Below are 10,954 nucleotides of genomic sequence, written 5' to 3' on the forward strand. Positions count from 1 at the left end.
CAGGACAAAGTGTTTGTATTTCCGTGGAATAAAATTGAAGCGACTAGTCGCTTCTAATTTATAAATGCCGCTTCTATTTAAAAGCAACTTTTCGCTTCTAAAAAATTGCGTCGCTTCTTAAAGTTGTTTTTGTAGTAATGTAAGAGCAAAGAAGATGGTGTCTTGTTTGCTTGGAGTTGAAGGTGGTCGTTGACGAATTGTGGTCAATTGTGAGAGAGTTTCAAGCCTTGCAAACACTTCTGAATCGGAGGAGAGACTTCACCAGCAACTTCAACAGTATATGTTCCTCCATTTCTCGCGGAACATCATGGCCGACTGTTATCCTCTTCCTCTTCATCTTCATCTCTGTGTTTGTTTTCAATTAACAATCAACTTTATGTATCTGTATGAATGGTAATAATATAAGGCAATACTGTACTTGTGCTACACAGCGAAAACAAAGAAATCCTAGTCCTATTTAAACTCGAATCATATCCAAAACCTAACTTTAAATCTCAACAGTATTCTACATTTTATATTATATATATATATATATATATATATATATATATATTCCAATTTCAACGAAGATAGAGGATGACGCACCTAACTCCCTCTTTGATTTAGGTTCGATATGACCCAAACTACGACAACAACAAAGATAACCTAAAATCCAGTTCACGGCGACTGGTGGAATCAGTCCGATGATGAGAAATCCTCTTCATCTTCATCTTCACTCTGTATTTTATTTCAATTGACAATCAAGTGTAAGTATCTATTTGAATGGTAGTAAGGCAATACCCTACTTGTGCTACACAGTGGAAACAAAGAAATCCTAATCGTATTTAAGCTCGAATCATACAATTTGCTTAGTGGTACAAGTTGGGCAGAGTGGAGCGACATTGCGCCAATTTACAGGCGCTGCACAGACCTTGTACCAGTACAGTCGGAGAAGGGACCAGGCTATGTCACTCCCAATAGATATTCTCTAATCATCTGTTGACATGTGTCCCCTTGATCCGATCATAAGTAATGGTCTGTAACAGCTTCACCTCCACATATGAGTTGACTATGGTCTTCCGTAAAACTAGCTCTACAATGATAGCTACCCTAAGCTCGACCGCTCATGATTAAGCCATCTAAATCATAGCTCGGAATGCTTTGGTCAAACTCGATTTTGACACTACCGAGCCTTTTTTACTCGCGCTCGTGGGCCGAGTTCAAAATGTTAAGAATTTGGGCTCACAAGGTCCAACATACACTACAAGAAATATGACATTTAGCTACGAAACTATTAGCGACGATTTAATCGTCGCTAATATATCGTCGCTAATAATGCATTTAGCGACGACTTTTTCGTCGCTAATAATTTGGTGCGAAAATTCTTAAAGTTTGGCGGCAAAGATAATTAGCGACGATAATATCGTCGTTAATTCTTACTTCTCGTCGCTAAGTTCGCGGGAATATATTTAGCGACGAGAATATCGTCGCTAAAGGATTTTGAATTTCTTTAGCGACGATATTATCGTCGTTAATAATTTCAAACAAATTTAGAATTTTAACGAATTTTGAAGAGGGAAAAATCCCTCCAACTTAATTAAGACGAAATGATGTAGCGACGATATTTTCGTCGCTAAATCATTTTAAATTTTAACGAATTTTAAAGAGCGAAAAGTCCCTCCAATTTAATTAAAACGAAATGATTTAGCGACAAAAATATCGTCGCTAAATATGTACGAAAACTATTAGCGACGAATAAGTCGTCGCTAAATGCTTGGTTAACGTAAGTTCATTTAGCGACGACATTTATTCATTTAGCGACGAATAAATCGTCGGTAAATGTCTTTAAATACCAGATCGCGACCCAGTTTCCCCATTTCGTTTACCTTGACCTAAATCGCCATTTTCTCTCATTTTCTTCACTCCCGCCGTCGCCGTCCGCCGTGTGCCGCCGACGCCGTCGACGCCGTCCGCCGTGTGCCGTCGACGCCGTCGACGTCGTCCTCGTCCTCCCCGGTAAGTCTCTCTCTCCTCACTTCTCTCTCTCTCCTCACATCTCTCTCCTAACCTCTCTCTCAACCGGTGCAGCTCATCCGCCGCTCCACCGTCGACGCCGTAGCCGCTTCCCCGCCGACGCCGTCCTCGTCCTCGTCCGCCCCGGTCCGGAATCTCTTCCTCATCCCTCACGTACGATAAGTTTTTTTGTTTTTATATATATATATATATATATATATATATATATATATATATATATTAGTTATAAATATAAATGAATTAATTATTTATATTTACATAATTTAGTATCAATATTTATATTTACAGAATTAGTTATATATTTGTTATAAATATTATAAATATTTAAATTAGTTTTGTTTACACAAATATTTAAATTAGTTATAAATTTTTATATTGGGTATAAATATTTAAATTAGTTATAAATATTTATATTAGGTAAAATTATGTAAAAACATGTAAAAACGATTAGGTAGTTTATGTGAAATTAAATGGAATTGTATTTAATTCATGTTACAAATGATTAAAAATGTGAAATGAATTAGTTGATATGGATTATGTATTTTAATAATCGAACCACTGAGATTGGATTTATTGTTAGTTTTAGGATGTTTCTATGCAGGTTTTAAAGTTAAAGGCTTGATGCCGGGTTGTTAAGTTTATAGGGGAGGTTCTGCCGAAATGTCGGTAGGATCGTGAAATTATAAAATAAAATCTGAAAAATACTAAATTTTAAAATGTTGAATCTTTAGGTAAAATGAGTTATCCAAATAGGAATTGGATAATCGAGGACCAACGTCTAAGCGTTGAGTTTGCGGCTGGCATGACAGAGTTCATGGCAATGGCCCGACAACACGTAAACATCGAAGGACGAGTTAAGTGTTCATGCAAGAGGTGTAACAACGTGTTGATACAAAAAATTCCTTATATAGAGAATCATCTCTTTATCAGAGGATTTAAGAGAAATTACACGAGATGGATCTTTCACGGGGAGGAAGAAGATGACTTAATGCAGTATCAGCCGGATTACGGAAGAGGAGGTGGAATGTTTGATGCTGTACACGATATCTTAAATCACAACGACGTAGACGGTGACGATGACAATATTGACCTTAACCTCAGATAACTTACCCACGTCATTACCAATGAGTAGTATATCATCGACATATAGTACCAGAAACACAACTTTGCCTTCGTGTATTAACTTGTAAACACAAGGCTCATCTATTGACTGTTCAAAGCCGAAGCTCTTTACAGTTTCATCGAATCTAATATTCCATGACCTAGATGCTTGCTTTAGTTCATAAATGGATTTAAGCAACTCACAAACCTTGGTCTCTCGACCTTTATCCACGAAACCGTCTGGTTGAGCCATGTAAATGCGCTCGTCAAGATTGCCATTCAGAAAGGCTGTCTTGACATCCATTTGCCAGATCTCATAGTCGAGAGCTGCAGCTATGGATAGGAGTATGCGGATGGATTTAAGCATCGCGACTGGCGAGAAGGTTTCTTCATAGTCAATCCCTTCTTGTTGGGTATAACCCTTTGCCACAAGTCGTGCTTTGAACGTCTCGACGTTCCCATCAGGACCCCTTTTCTTCTTGTATATCCACTTACACCCTACGGGTTTAATCCCTTCAGGAAGGTCTACAAGTTTCCAGACTTTGTTGACATACATCGAGTGCATTTCAACTTTCATGGCGTCAAGCCAAAGGTTTGATTCAGAACAAGCCATCGCTTGGCTATAGGAAACAGGGTCATCCATGTCGGAGACGGCTACGAGAGAGTCTCCATAAGACATGTACCTGTCAGGCTGTTGAACAGCCCTCCCACTACGTCGAAGTACTACTTGACGAGATTCTGATGAGTTAGGTTGTGTTTCAGTTGGGGTAAGAACAGTTCTTACAGATGAGGTAGAAGCTTCCTCACCCAACTTTTCTTCAAGCACAATTTTGCTTCTAGGTTTCGCATCCTTCATAAAGTCCTCCTCAAGGAAACGAGTATTCGTGCTAACGAAAGTCTTATCGTCCTCGGGACTATAGAAAGTAAAACCTTTGGTTTCCTTTGGATATCCTACAAACAGGCACAATTCTGACCTACTAGCCAACTTGCTAGTCTTTTGCCTCAGCACGTGTGCAGGGCAACCCCAAATTCGGATGCGGTCAAGATTCACTTTACGGCCAATCCATCGTTCATAAGGAGTACCAGGAACCGTTTTGGACGGAACTTGGTTCAGAATGTAGGCGGCTGTTTCGAGGGCATATCCCCAAAAGGAAGGAGGGAGTGATGAGTAACTCATCATTGATCTAACCATCTCCATAAGAGTTCGGTTTCTTCTCTCTGACACTCCGTTTTGTTGAGGTGTGCCAGGTGCGGTAAGCTGAGAAGCGATACCTTCTTCTTTAAGAAAGTCATCGAACTCTCCAGACATATACTCACCACCTCGATCAGATCGAATGGTTTTGATCACTCTGCCAGTTTGCTTTTCCACTAAAGCCCTAAAGACCTTAAATACGTTAAAGGTCTCGGATTTGTGTTTGAGCAAATAGACAAACCCATATCGTGAGTAATCATCAGTGAAGGTAACGAAGTATTCGTATCCTCCACGTGCCTGTTGGTTGAGCGGACCACATACATCAGAATGTACTAGTTCCAGCAACTCAGTGGCTCTTCGACCCTTATCAGAGAAAGGTCGCTTAGTCATTTTTCCTTCTATGCAGGATTCACAAGTAGGTAGTGAACCTATTGCAGAGGCTTGGAGTGGACCGTCCCTCACAAGTCTCTTAATCCTATCTAGACTGATATGACCAAGTCTTAAGTGCCATAGGTATGTTGATTTTGTTAGATCGAAGGATTCATAAAGTTTGATCCTCTTTGGCTCCCTAATTAGATCGTTATCTATTTCGGTGTCTAAAAGAGAAGGTTGAGTTGGATAGATGTAAAAAAGAGCATTCTTCATACATGCATCAGTGACAAAAGAATTATCAGGAAACGAAATACGAATTCCATTCTTAATGAACTTTAAACAATAATCTTGCTCACGAAGACGAGCAACGGATATTAAGTTCTTCCCAAAAGTAGGAACAAAATAAACATTATTCAAGTTTAAAGTGCGGTCTTCAAAAGACAGCGTCACGGATCCCACAGCCTTCACGGACACCAGGCTCCCATCATCCCATTTGAAACAGAACTCCCCTTCCTCTAAGCTTTTGGTTTTCTTGAAACCATTCAAGGAACAACAAATATGGTTAGTAGCAGCGGAGTCAAGAATCCACGTTGATACATTATCAGCTACTAAGCATGCTTCGGTAACTAGTACAATACTATGTTCCTTTGCTTTGAGATAGGCAGGACAGTTCTTTCTATCGGCTTTGTAAGGTCTGTTCTTAGTTCCAGAGGCGGAGGCTTTTGCTCAGTAGTATGTGCCTCTCCTTTATTCCTCTTTCTCTTAGTGAGACCTACAGCAGTGTGAAGTTCCATCATAAGCTTGGTAACAGTGTACTTTAGCTTGTTTATGGAGTAGTTCATCTTGGAGGTATCAAGAGATGCGGGAGAGTTTCTAAGATCATATCTATGACATTCTTCCCATCAGTCTCAGATCCTAAGATTTCCATCTTATTTAGAAAACTAATGATCAGTATCATAAAGTCTCTAACAGGAGTCCTAGCCTTCATATGACAGTTTATAAACTGTCGGACTGCTTGTTGCCTTGCTTGACGCCTTTGCCCTCCAAACATCTCAAGGAGATTGTAAAGCATGTCAGCGGCAGTGTCGATGTCACGATGTTGCTCTTTCAGCACATTGTTCATAGATGCCAAGATATAGCACCTCACAATCTGATCGGATCGAAGCCAGGCCGCTAAGGCGTCATTGTCCTCTTGAGTTGAATCATCATTCGTCAGAGGAGGACACGGGGTGGTGAGTACCCATTTGTGCTTGTTAACGGTAGGTATTATGTTGAGGTTACGTTTCGAATCTACGTAGTTTTCGTTTTCAAGTTTGTTCGAGGAAAAGATGATCGAGAGAGAGTTGAGAGACATATTGCCTATATAAGTTGAAACAAGTTTATGATTAGTCTTTGGTTTAGGATTTAAGTTTTATTAAGACTTTTATAAAATCCAAAGGTGTTATAAACCAAACAATAATTTACTCCCTCAAGAGAAGGCCGCAAAAAATCTCCTTTTATAAGTAAATGACACATCATTAATGCTAAGCCAAGATGTCAAAACATCTATTTTGACTAGCCACCTTTTAAATTGGTTTGATCACTCACATCCTTTCGCAGAGCCTCAAGGGAGGATTACTAGGGATTGAGCCTAAGTGTGCAACCAACCACTTAGTCCAAAAGGTCAACTTTGAAAAACAATCCCCCAAGGGGAGGCCTTGCCATCATCGTCTCACTCTCGGACGTAGCTCATTGAGCAATGATCGAAGCAATAACGCCTTGGAGTACTCCCATTTAAGTGAGGGTCGCAAGAGCGGCTCTTAGTCCCACATTAATTGCTTCTTTCATTAGTGTTGGGGATCGTGGGTTACAAACAACAAGTATAACCCTCCCACTTAGTTTTTGGAGTTGGTTCATCGACTCTTATAAGTTCGAAAACAGATTTCCTAGTTAGAGAGCGACAGAGCGGACAACTAGAAGAGAATCCTAGATCGACATGTTCAGAGCAGTATTAGTGCATAAAGGCACAAGGTACATACTCGATCTTTTCCTATTTTCTATTTCGGGAAAGTGCGTGAGGGAAGTGTGAACTTCAACTCACTCGAACACTTGAAAGTTTGAGATTACACATCTTTTTATTTTTCGGCTTGTCTACAAGGAGACCTCCCACTCAAATTTTCAAGAGCATATAGATTTTGAACATATGTGATATAGATATAGTTTTGAAAACATTTTGAAAACTTATTTGATTTGGATGACAAAATATTTTCAAGTTTGAAAGTGAAAACGGTTTTTCAAAATTCAAACTAGTTTTGTAAAAACTCAATTTCAATTAAACTTTCAAAAATTAAAACATTTTAATCTTACACATCATGTTTATAATCATATGAAAAACATTTTTGCTCAAGAAAATTTTCTCATTAGAGTTCTATAACTCATGGTAGTGGGGTTTGAAAATCCGGATTTCTAAAAAACTGGAGTTTCAGACAGCCGCGCACCTCGGAGTAAAATCGCCATATCTGGCGGCTCCGATGTCCTTTTGAGCCGAAACCGGTGGCATTGGACAGAGGACAAACATAGCTTTAATTTGATTCAAGAATCATTAAATTTCGATTTCTGAGCAGAGAGTTATACCACTTTGAATGCGGGTTTACTCCAGCTCGAAGAAAAAAAAATAATTAAAGCTCGGTCCTTTTAAGGTGAAAAAGAATCGAGTGTAACGGAACGTTTTATGAAGGTTGTTAAAGATTTTATTTGTGTTTTATTAGCAAGGTAATAACAAGACATAAAAGAAATAACAACAAGCATAAAACGATTCAAGTAAAAATAAGAAACTAGCAAGATAACAAAACTAGTCACAAAATTTTACTCGAAATTTCTCAAACCTTTAAAACACGTTTTTCAATATAAAAAATTAAAAACTTTTAGAACTGATTCTAATGTGTTTTAAAAGCATCCCAAAATCATAGAAAAACAACATGGTTTTTAATTTAAAGACATGAGCAATAAATTAAAAAATCTAAGATAACAATTCTAACTTGTCACAAAATTAGTAAAATTTCGAAAACGATTTTCAAGCTCATAATTTTAAAAACATGTACATGCATCTCTTTGACCATAGCTCTGATACCATTTGTTGGAATTGATCTAGGGTTTAAGAAAAAGATTAAACGCTTCGGGAAGCGACGGAATTTTAAAAAATTTCTTTACAAGTAAAAACAGTTTTTACTAACCTAGACAAAGAGCAAGTACATGTAATTAAAAACTAATATGAGCTAGAAGTTTACTAACCTTTCTTGAAGCTTGAACTTTGAAGAAGCTTTTGGAAAGTTTGCAACGCTCGTCTCCCCTCGCAGCACGTCTCTCTTTCTTTCCTCGGCACCTCGAGCAACCACGAAAGTTTCTATCACTAAATCACTCGAAAAGAAGGAATCAGTGAGTGGACACTTTTAAACACTACGACTTAAGAACAAGTCTTGAAGTCGCAGAGCTAAACACTAGGTCGAGTGAGGACCTAGGTGCCAAGACAAGAAAAAATCGAAAATAAACTAGAGAGAGAGAGAGGATTTTCGGCCAAAGTTCTAGTGAGAGAGTCTCTCAAATCTCTTAAACTTGGATGAATGAAATGTGAGGAAATGAGGCTCCTATTTATAGGAGAGGTCTCACCTTCAATAAGGTAGTTTCCTCTTCTATAGAATATCACATATTCATGAGCAATTTCCTCTTTTTCCCTTTGAGACACTCGGCCAACACAAGGCTTCTAGAAGCCTTGATTTGTTTCCTATTTTGTTCAAGGCCTTGCCTTGTCTCTCACTTGGCCGATTCCCACTTTCCTCTTGGAGGAAATTTGTTTCCTCTTTTTCTTTTGGCAAGTATCTAAATACATTTATGCACAAAATAAACTCTCTTTCCTTGGGTATTATGGGCGCCTATTCTCATCTAGAAGGAGCTTCTAGAAGCTTCTTCATTTGTTCATGACAACATGAGAAAAGCCCATTAAGAATTTTCAATAAAATTCTTATGAAATGAAATTAATTCACAAGGCCCAATAATCAAGTTATGGCCGAGTGACATTAAGTCATCAAATGAACTTGTCAAAAAAATTTATTGACATTCATTTTATCATATGTCTCAAAAGACAAAAATACCATTTTGACTATTTTCGTTCTTGTTTTGACTTAGCTTCCAGTTTAACTATTCCTATCGATGTGATTCGTGACAGTGACCTCATGGACCCAAATGAACAAAGCTTGAGCTAAACACCTGGACTCAAAAGTTCACAAACCTTTTCCAAGTTTAGCTTAATGCCAACTGACTCCACTAAAGAGCTGACACTGAAAATCTCTCGGTTCAAATGAATTTGTTTTCTACTCAAGAATTCGACATAATTATGATGAGCGGATCCACTGAATATTATCTATGTTTACCCTTCATGAATGTCATCAGCTAGTCGGGATTTACTAAATTACCATTTTACCATTCTAGCTGTTATTTCCTCAACTCCTTTGTCGCTTGTGAATAAGTTAGAAACAATGTATTGACGAGGAGCTAACAAGTCACATTGTTTCATCCAAAAGAGTCAGGACTCAATTTGGACACTGGCCAGTTCATTTATTCACACTCTAAGGAACAAAGCATGAGGTGACATACATTGCATTTCAGCAATCTTGTACATGAATTCCATATCTATGAGAACTTCACAAAGTTACTCATGACAGACTCACAACTTAGTACTTCACCAATAGGCCTTGTTCGGAATCACATAGTGAGTCCGAACTTTGACTTTCTCAAATGAGAATACTAAGGTGTGAAATGGCATGTCTCATTTCAGGATTAAGGTAAGCATGATGCAATTCATACATAGTGACTTCGAGACATAAGAGGTTAAATGGTTTGTTCTTATATTGTCTCTAGAAGTGCACTGGTCAATTCAGTACCTTCGGAAGATACCTAGAAGAACTATAGAGTCCCCAACTCTCAATGCCTCATAACCAGACATCATAGTTTCTTCTAACAATCGTACTGAGGTCAATAGTCCTTTGACCCTAAGATTGTGAATATATCGTTTTAAGCAAACTACGAAGAGTTTGTTCATGCAAATCTACATTTGTCTCTTCGTAAGTTGTTAAGTTTGTTTATGGACTAAAAGACTAAGGTTTTATCATAAAGCTTCAAACAAAGAAAGAATGAATGAACGTTTCAACTTTATTAATGAATAGATAGGCAATTACAAGCAAGAGTATTCATGAGACTTTATTACATCAAATGTACAAAATAAAGACTACAACTCTTCTTGTGGGCACCATTTACAACACCAAGCTATGTCACTCCAATAGATATTCTCTAATCATCTGTTGACATGTGTCCCCTTGATCCTATCATAAGTAATGGTTTGTAACAGCTCCACCTCCCCATATGAGTTGACTATGGTCTTCCGTAAAACTAGCTCTACAATGATAGCTACCCTAAGCTCGACCGCTCATGATTAAGCCATCTAAATCATAGCTCGGAATGCTTTAGTCAAACTCGATTTTGACACTACCGAGCCTTTTTTACTCGCGCTCGTGGGCCGAGTTCAAAATGTTAAGAATTTGGGCTCACAAGGTCCAACATATATTTTGAATACGATGGAATGTTGAAAATTATGATGCTAAATGTGCAAAATCTAATATACCAGGGCGGCGCGGAGAGGACGCGGTGGTCACCGGAGATGGGCCTAGGGGCCGGAGATGGGTCGGAGAAGGAGAGAGTGAGATTGAGAGAGAGAGAGAGAGAGAGAGATGCAGACAGATTTAGAAGCTCGGGCGAGGAAGAAGGGGGTTCGGGGCTTTATAATACCCTAAAACTATTGGGTGCGACATTGTCGGACCTAATACTCCTATTCGGTGCGACATGTCACACCCAATGTCTTACCGAATATGAAATCACACAGCCAAAAATTTCCGAGGGGATTTTCTTGACCGTTTTGAATTTTAAAACCATTAGGTGCGACCGTTGTCGCACCTAAAAGTATTGGTTGCGACAAAGTCGCACCTAAAAGTTTTAGCTGCGACGTTTTAATATCCGGTGCGACACTGTCGCACCGAATATCACTAAACATTAGCGAAATTTTTAGTCATCTGGAGGAGTCTGGTGTGACATGTCGCACCTAATATGTGCTTAGGTGCGACATTTAGGTGCGATGTATCGCACCTAATACTCTTCCGCACCATAAATGTGAATTTGTAGTAGTGATTAGCGATCTGGATTCTATACTTATTATTTCAACCACGAGAAAAAAAAAACCAAAAATCTATT

Source organism: Urtica dioica, chromosome 12 (assembly GCF_054948205.1).
Source record: "Urtica dioica subsp. dioica isolate 48M chromosome 12, U.dioica_male_clone48M_v1_H2, whole genome shotgun sequence".
Taxonomy (NCBI): domain Eukaryota; kingdom Viridiplantae; phylum Streptophyta; class Magnoliopsida; order Rosales; family Urticaceae; genus Urtica; species Urtica dioica.